A 9,308-nucleotide genomic window follows, 5' to 3' on the forward strand; every position below is an offset into this window, starting at 1 on the left:
TATGCCACTGTAGTGACATTGTCTGTTTGTAATCAAATGTAAAGTTCTCTCTTCAATAGAGGCAAAGCCTGAAGAGCTCTGAAAATAGCACAGAGTTCTAAAATGTTGATTGGTAACCTCACCTCCTGAGGTTCCCAAACCCCTTGTGTGCTGTCAGAGACCCCCAGACAGCTCCTCAACCTGAAAGACTTGCATCTGTTGTGATCACAGTCCAGGAAGGATGAACAAAGGAGGCCCCTTGAACAATAAGGTGATGGTTTAACCATCAGAGAGTGTTGAATGTTGGGATTTAAATATATCAACTGTGATATTGGAGTATAATCCCTGTACCATTGGTGCAACATGCAAAGCTGTAGAGGTCTCATATGAAAATGAGCAAAGGGGATTGTGTCCAATGCTGCAGTTATGAGACCTAAAACTTCCATGCACTTAGCCTCTGAAGGTTTAGACAAGCTAAAACTAAATTCATTTGTCTCTTGTTTGTCAAAGAAAGAGTCATGGACATTGAATCTATCTGGAAACCTAAAAAGGTGACCTTTGTCTGAGGAATCAAGAAACTCTTTTGTAAATTTATCCGCCAACCATGTCTTTGAAGAAACCACACAAGTTGTTTTGTGTGAAATTCTGCTAAATGAAAAGATTGAGCTAGTACCAAAATATCGTCCAAATAAGGAAACACTGCAATACCCTGCTGTCTGATTACAGATAGAAAAGCACCGAGAACTTTTTGAAAAGATTCTCAAAGCTGTTGCTAGGCCAAATGGAAGAGAGACAAATTGGTAATGCTTGTCTAGAAAAGAGAATCTCAGAAACGATAGTGATCTGGATGAATCGGAATATGAAGATAAGAATCCTATTGAAGACATGAAATGACCTTGCTGAACAATAGGCAGAATAGTCCTTATAGTCACCATCTTACAAAATGATTTAGAGTTTTCAGATCCAGAATTGGTCTGAATGAATCTTCCTTCTTTGGGACAATAAACAGATTTGAATAAAAACCCAAACCCTGTTCCTGTTGAGGAACTGGAACAATAACCCCTGAAAACTCTAGATCCAAAACGCACTTCAGAAAAGCCTAAGCCTTCACAGGGTTTGCTAGAACATGGGAAAGAAAGAATCTTACTATGGGAGGTCTTATTCTGACACCTATTTGATACCCCTGAGAAACAATATCCTGAATCCGCTGTTTTTGGACAGAATCTGCACAAATGTCTTAAAACAATTTCAATCTGCCCCCCACCAGTTGAACTGGTTTGAGGGCCACACATTCATGCAGTCTTAGGGGCTGTATTTGTTTTTTTATAAGGCTAGGCTTTAATCCAATTCTTTGACAGTCTCCAATTGGAACCAGGGGCCTTAGGGGAAGAAGTGTTCTTTGTTCCTTAGTCTGACAAAAGGAACAAAAACGATTGGGAGCTTTAAATTTATGCTTAGATTTCTTATATTGGGGCAGAAAAACTCCCTTTCCCCAGTGATAGTGGAGATACTGGAATCCAATTGAGAAACAAATAAATTATTACATTGAAAAGATAAAGATAGTAATCTAGATTTAGACACCATATCTGCATTCCATGATTTAAGCCATAAAGCTCTTCTAGATAGAATAGCCAAAGACATAGATTTAATATCAATTTTAATAATATCAAATTTAGCATCACAAATGAAATGATTAGCATGTTGAAGTAAGATAATAATGTTAGACGAATCAGGATCCAATAACTGCTGTCCTAGATTGTTCAACCAAAAAGTTGAAGCAGCAGCAACATCAGCTATAGAAATTTCAGATCTAAGAAAATAGCCAGTATGTAAATATGCCTTCCTAAGATAAGATTCAATCTTCTTATCTAAGGGATCTTTAAAATAAGTACTATCTTCCATAGGAATAGTATTACGTTTGGCAAGAGTAGAAATAGTGCTATCAACCTTAGGGACTTTCTCAGAAAGCTCTAAATTGGACACAGGTAAAGGATACAATTTTTTAAATCTAGAAGAAGGATTAAAAGTACCAGGCTTAGACCATTCCTTAGCAATCATATTAGAGATATCATCTGTAATACGAAAAACTTCAGGAGTAACCTCAGAAGTCTTAAAAACTTCAGGAGTAACTTGAGAAGTCTTAAAAACAGAATTCAAACTTTTGCTATTCTTGTTATCAAGAGGACTAGATTCGTCAATACCCCTTTAACAAAGAACGTATATATTCCATCTTAAAAAGAAAGGATGATTTATCAATGTCAGAGTTTGAAGTAGGATCCTCTGAGCCAGAGAAATCCTCTTCAGCAGACAATACTTCAGTATTATGTTGATATATACAAACTTCATCAGATTTATGAGAAGTAGGGAGAGACCTTTTACGTTTATTTGAAGGCGGAATAGCAGTCATAGGCTTATCTATGGCTTCAGCAATATAATCTTTAATATCTACAGGAATATCATGTACATTAGACTGTGAAGGTTTAACAGTAGATGTAGTTGTACTTATAGAAACATTCTCAGCATAAAACTATTTCTCATAACAAGTGCCACATACTTGAGCTGAAGAAGGAAGATCAGCCAATTTACAACATAAACACTTAGCTTTAGTAGATTTGTTTTCATACAACTTGGTTCCTACAGTAACAGAGGCAGGATCAGTTTGAGACATCTTGAAAAATGTAACAAAAAAGAAAATAAATAACATTTAGATAAAATATCCAATTTCCTCAAAATAGCAGTTTCAGAAATGGGGAAAAAATGCTTATGAAAAAATACTTATATGCAAAAGAATGCAAACATCATAGCCCTCTGTAACAAATGAAAGCAGAGAGGAAAAAAAGGAGGAGACTGAATATAACAAATTTTTTTGGCGTCAAAAATGACGCTAACAAAGATGATGCAAATGCAGAGAAAAAAAACTTTTGTCGCCAAGGTTAACAGGAAATGACATGATTCGCATCATAACAGTCACGACTTTGCGGCAAAAAAATGTGCGTAAAAAAAAAGACGCAAGAAATGATGTGATTTGCATCACAACAAACGCAACCTTCGGGCCAAAAATATTTGCTCCAGGAATGATACAATAAATGGAAGCATTTTGCATCATTGCGTGCCTAATTTGCCCTCGAAAATTTGAAAAAACAAGACAGAAGTTACAACTAGCTGGAACCTCGGGTAAGAAAAAAATAACTAAATTCCTCCCAAAACATAATTTTCCATTCTGAAACTGTTAAGACTGCAAAGGGAAATAAACATAGACCTGACTCATGGCAAATATATGTAATATATATTTAAAACATAAAGTGCCATACATAGCTGAGAGTGTCTTAAAAAAATGATACATACTTACCTGAAGACACCTATCCACATATAGCAGACAGCCAAACCAGTACTGAAACATATCAGCAGAGGTAATAGTAGAGGAGTATAATGTCAATCTGTAAAGGGAGGTGGCAGATGAATCCCCACGACCAAATTTACAGAGAGCCTTAGAATAGATTTCCTATAGGTGAAAACATGGCATCATTAGGCAATACTCTCTTCACATCCCTCAGACAAACACTGTACTTTGAGAGGAATTGGGCTTCAAAATGCTTAGAAGCGCCTTTCACAGAAGAAATCAAGCACAACTTGTTTCACCATCCTGCAACGATGGCACCAAGTTTGTAAAACTGAGGTATGAGTGAGGTGGGAGGTTTATGTATAGGCATTTTGAGGTTTGGGCAACTTTGCTCCCTCCTCATGGACTCTTGCCACTTACATGAAAGAAAAGTATATTAAAGAGATACCTAGGTAGGCATCAGCAGCGCTACATGACAGGAAATAGTGCTGCCATATAGTGCTCTTGTAAATGGATAACATTCTTGTAAAACGGCTGCCATATAGTGCTCCAGAAATGGGCCGGCTCCTAAGCATATGTCCCTGTTTTTCAACAGAAGATTCCAAGTTAACAAATAAACATTGATAATAGAAGAAAATTAGAAAGTTGTTTAAAATCGCTGCTTTATCTGAATCATGAAAGAAAAGTTGAGTTTCCTGTCCCTTTAAATGGTTCAAAGACATACTAGTAAATAATGGTTCTGATTATGTGTACGTATGTTATAATTAAAGGGATATTATAAACTAATTTTTTCTGTGCATAAATGTTTTGTATAAAACTTAACAGCTGTGTGTGTGTGGGGGGTGGGGGGGACTTAACTCCTTAGTGACCACAGCACTTTTCTATTTGTTGACCGTCTGGGACCAAGGCTATTTTTGCATTTCTGCAGTGTTTATGTTTAGCTGTAATTTTCCTCTTACTCATTTACTGTACCCACACATATTATATACCGTTTTTCTCGCCATTAAATGGAATTTCTAAAGATACCGTTATTTTCATCATATCTTATCATTTACTATACAAAAATATAAAATATGAGGAAAAAATGGAAAAACACTTTTTCTAACTTTGACCCCCAAAATCTATTACACATCTACAACCACCAAAAAACACCCATGCTAAATAGTTTCTAAATTTTGTCCTGAGTTTAGAAATACCCAATGTTTACATGTTCTTTGCTTTTTTTGCAAGTTATAGGGCAATAATTACAAGAAGCACTTTGCTATTTCCAAACCACTTTTTAAAAAAATTAGCGCTAGTTACATTGGAACACTGATATCCCTGAATATCCCTTGACATGTATTATGGCTGGGCGATATGACAAAAAAAAAAAATTATTGCGATTTTTTTGAAAAAAAAAAACCACGATTGCGATTTAATCGCAATTTTATTAAAAATGACTATAACACCTTAATTTAGCATTAAACAGTTTATTTAACACTACAGAATCTTAATGTACATGTTTATCAATGTCCAATACACTATTTGAGCATAAAAATACAAAACAAAAAATAGTTACAATAAAATTTGCTGCCTGTGATGTGATAAAATAGTAGCCACTAACCAGTTATTAGGTTTTATGACACACAAGTTCATACAACATTCATGTTTTATTGGACAGTCATTCTAAAAGTGTGGACACAGTGGTATGATTAACATATGAAGCAGTGTAAGCATGGAGAAACCTGAAAATTGATCTTTACAGCAGTATGACTTGTAAAGTTTTGTATATATAAATAAATATAAGTGCAATTAGCAGTAAAGTAAGTACAATGAATGCACACACTTCTGCATGTGTTATTCATTTTAGGAGTTACTGTCCAGGGAAACATGAGGGATGTTGCATTGACAAGGTCAATCCTGACATCCTGCAGCCTGTCATATACAATCACACACTAGTCACAGCTATTCTGTAGTAGTAGATCTATATAAAAGACCACTAAGAAGTAGAACACATCAACACAGTTATATACAGGAGGTAGTAGTACATAACAACAAGTTAACTCAAAACATACAAACAAAGCTAATTTAAATGAAATTAGCTGGCCAGTTCTTACCACATTGCCCATGTTTTCTTGGGCAGTCAGTCTACCTGTGGTAAGAGTAACATATGAAGCAGTGTGTGCAGCATGTAGAAAGAAACCTGAAAAGTGCTGACTGAGGACTATCCAGCTCCAGCTGCATGATTTGTGTTTCTAAGTAAAGATAGTACAATGCAGCACACTGCTGCATGCGTTAGTCATTTAGCTGAATGACTGTCCATGAAAACATGGGGAATGTGGCATTGACAAAGTCAATCCTGACATCCTGCAGCCTGTCATATTACATTAATTTTTACAGCTATAGCTGTAGTACAGAACACAGTAAGAAGTAGAAGACCAGTTATAGTTAGAGTAACAACTACAATACATAATACAAACAACTGAACTCAACACACACACAGCTAATTGAAATGAAAATAGCTGTCCAGTTCTTACCACATTGTCCTTTGTTTTCTTGGGCACTGGGCAGTCAGTCTAGCTGTGGTATGAGTAACATATGAAACAGTGTATGCATTGCATGCATGGAGAAACTTGAAAACTGCTAAGTGTGCAAGAGCATGATGTGGGTTCTGTTTCTAAATTCTAAGTACAGTAAAGCTATTACAATGCACACTGATGCATTTGTTAGTTATTTAGCTGAATGAGTGTCCACTGTCCAGGAAAACATGGGGGATGTAGCATTGACAAGGGCAATCCTTACATCCTACACTCCCTTTCATATTACATCACACAGCTATTCTGTAGTACATAACAGAACACTAATATAGTTAGAGTACATAATACACACACAAGTGAACTCAAGACACACAAAGCTAATTGAAATGAAATTAGCTGGCCAGCTGACTTTAAATCTGCAAGACTTGCTGCTCAGACACAATGGCTATATCAGACATCACCTTGGCCTTGATGCTTGTAATTTTATCCACATTTATGTAGGTTGTCTTGAATCGTAGATCAAGGAATGATGCCATATCTAGTAGATCTTGAGCATCCTCATCTTTTTCATTTTCTATTCATAATATATATTCAGGAATTTTGGATTTCAGTGTCTTGGTAAGGTCAGAATCATCTTCCTCCAGAGCCAGTATCTTTGTGTTTAATAGATGCAGAACTTGTTTCACATATGATACACTGACTTAGTTTTCTCCAGAAGCAATTGCGAGATAGCAGTTTGTATCTCTTGTCGAGTGTGTGTATAATTCTTTTGAAGCCTTCTTTACTAATCGTGTATGCAGGCACCATGTCTTTGCATATATAATATGCAATAGCGTTGGTTATTTCTCTATGCCTTTCTGAGGTCTTCAAATATGGTGATGTCACTGTGTTTGCAATGCCTTTATGATTGATTGATTTCTGCTCAACTTTATATTCACAGCTTGTTTGTGTTGTCTTTTCTCTACCAGGTTTTTTTTTTTTTACATACATCGTTCAAAGATTTACTTATGCCGCTGTTTAAGGTGCTGGAACAGGTTTGATGTGTTACTTCGTTTTGCTGCAACACTCGTTGCACAAGTTTTGCAGATTACTTGGTTCTGTTTCTCATCCTCTTTTCTGAATCAAAAATATTCCCAAACAACTGATGTGGAATTTTTCTTTGGCACCAACAATTCTGTAGCAACATCAACATCATTTTGATCATCATCGTCGTTATTGTTGGACACGGACAGCTCTTCAGAACTCATCTTAAATTTTATGTACCACGCACAGAATACCAGCTGGCCCAAAAAATATGAGGAGAATCAGTAGATTATACTACCGCACACACTGTCAATATCAGTAGGGTCAGGTGTCACTGGCAAGTGGCAACCGTGGCACAAATAGACTAGACCACAGTCTTGCACTTGAATACAAAGACAGAGAACTATTGAATGGCCTTGATAATGCAGTTAGCCTAGCTCTGATGATGCTTGTATAGCTTCTTCAAGTTGCAGAGATGACGCAGCGGAAGCAGTCTTAAAAAGGCTTCTTAAAGATTTTTGATTAGAATCACACAATTTATTTTGATAAATAATTAAAGAATAGAATATATGCTTCTGTTGCAATTAAGACAAGAGAGAGACCACATGCACTTGAAAGTCTTGAATATAAAGAGAGGACAACAATGTGCTATATGATGCAGTGACAGTCACCTTGATTGAAGAGAGAACACAGGCTAGCTGCACTTGAATATAAAGAAGACAATGATGGGCTTGATTAAGCTGTCACCTTGATTGAAGAGAGAACACAGGCTTTCTGCACTTTAAAGAAGAAAAAATAGGCTGATACTTAGTACTATGATGCAGGCACCTTGATTGAAGAGAAGTAGAGTACACTAGCTTTCTGCACTTGAATATAAAGACGACAACAATGGGCTTGCTTAATTAAGCAGTCACCTTGATTGAAGAGAGAACACAGGCTAGCTGCACTTGAATATAAAGAAGACAACGATGGGCTTGCTTAGCTTAATGATGATGCAGTCACCTTGATTGAGTAGAGACAAGAGACCACAGGCTTATACACTTGATTGAAATTATTTAAATATAAACTTTAAAGACGACAACAATGGGGTTGCTAATATTCATCTTTATTTAGACTGAGGCAACACTGGCTTTCACTGGAGGAGACTGACCTTGCAGTTGTAGAATACACTGGCTCTGGAGGACTGACCTTGCTGTTGTAGAAAACACTGGCTTTGGATGACTGTCCTTTCTGTTGTAGAAGACACTGGCTGAATGGCTGACCTAGCTGTTGTAGAAGACAGAGGCTTTCATAGTTGCAGTGCACCTGCAGGATGACTTTGCTGTTGTAGAAGAAGAAACAGGCTGCACTAGGATGAGGATGACCTTGCTGTCGTAGAAGAAGAAACAGGCTGCAGGATGTGTGGATGACCTTGCGGTTGTAGAAGAAGAAACAGGCTGCAGGATGTGTGGATGACCTTGCTGTTGTAGAAGAAGAAACAGGCTGCACTAGGATGTGTGGATGACCTTGCTGTTGTAGAAGAAGAAACAGGCTGCAGGATGTGTGGATGACCTTGCGGTTGTAGAAGAAGAAACAGGCTGCAGGATGTGTGGATGACCTTGCTGTTGTAGAAGAAGAAACAGGCTGCACTAGGATGTGTGGATGACCTTGCAGTTGTAGAAGAAGAAACAGGCTGCAGGATGTGTGGATGACCTTGCTGTTGTAGAAGAAGAAACAGGCTGCACTAGGATGTGTGGATGACCTTGCTGTTGTAGAAGAAGAAACAGGCTGCACTAGGATGTGTGGATGACCTTGCTGTTGTAGAAGAAGAAACAGGCTGCAGGATGTGTGGATGACCTTGCTGTTGTAGAAGAAGAAACAGGCTGCACTAGGATGTGTGGATGACCTTGCTGTTGTAGAAGAAGAAACAGGCTGCAGGATGTGTGGATGACCTTGCTGTTGTAGAAGAAGAAACAGGCTGCACTAGGATGTGTGGATGACCTTGCTGTTGTAGAAGAAGAAACAGGCTGCAGGATGTGTGGATGACCTTGTGGTTGTAGAAGAAGAAACAGGCTGCAGGATGTGTGGATGACCTTGCGGTTGTAGAAGAAGAAACAGGCTGCAGGATGTGTGGATGACCTTGCTGTTGTAGAAGAAACAGGCTGCACTAGGATGTGTGGATGACCTTGCTGTTGTAGAAGAAGAAGAAACAGGCTGCAGGATGTGTGGATGACCTTGCTGTTGTGGAAGAAGAAACAGGCTGCACTAGGATGTGTGGATGACCTTGCGGTTGTAGAAGAAGAAACAGGCTGCAGGATGTGTGGATGACCTTGCTGTTGTAGAAGAAGAAACAGACTGCACTAGGATGTGTGGATGACCTTGCTGTTGTAGAAGAAGAAACAGGCTGCAGGATGTGTGGATGACCTTGCGGTTGTAGAAGAAGAAACAGGCTGCAGGATGTGTGGATGACC

This window comes from Bombina bombina, chromosome 5 (genome assembly GCF_027579735.1).
Source record: "Bombina bombina isolate aBomBom1 chromosome 5, aBomBom1.pri, whole genome shotgun sequence".
NCBI lineage: Eukaryota > Metazoa > Chordata > Amphibia > Anura > Bombinatoridae > Bombina > Bombina bombina.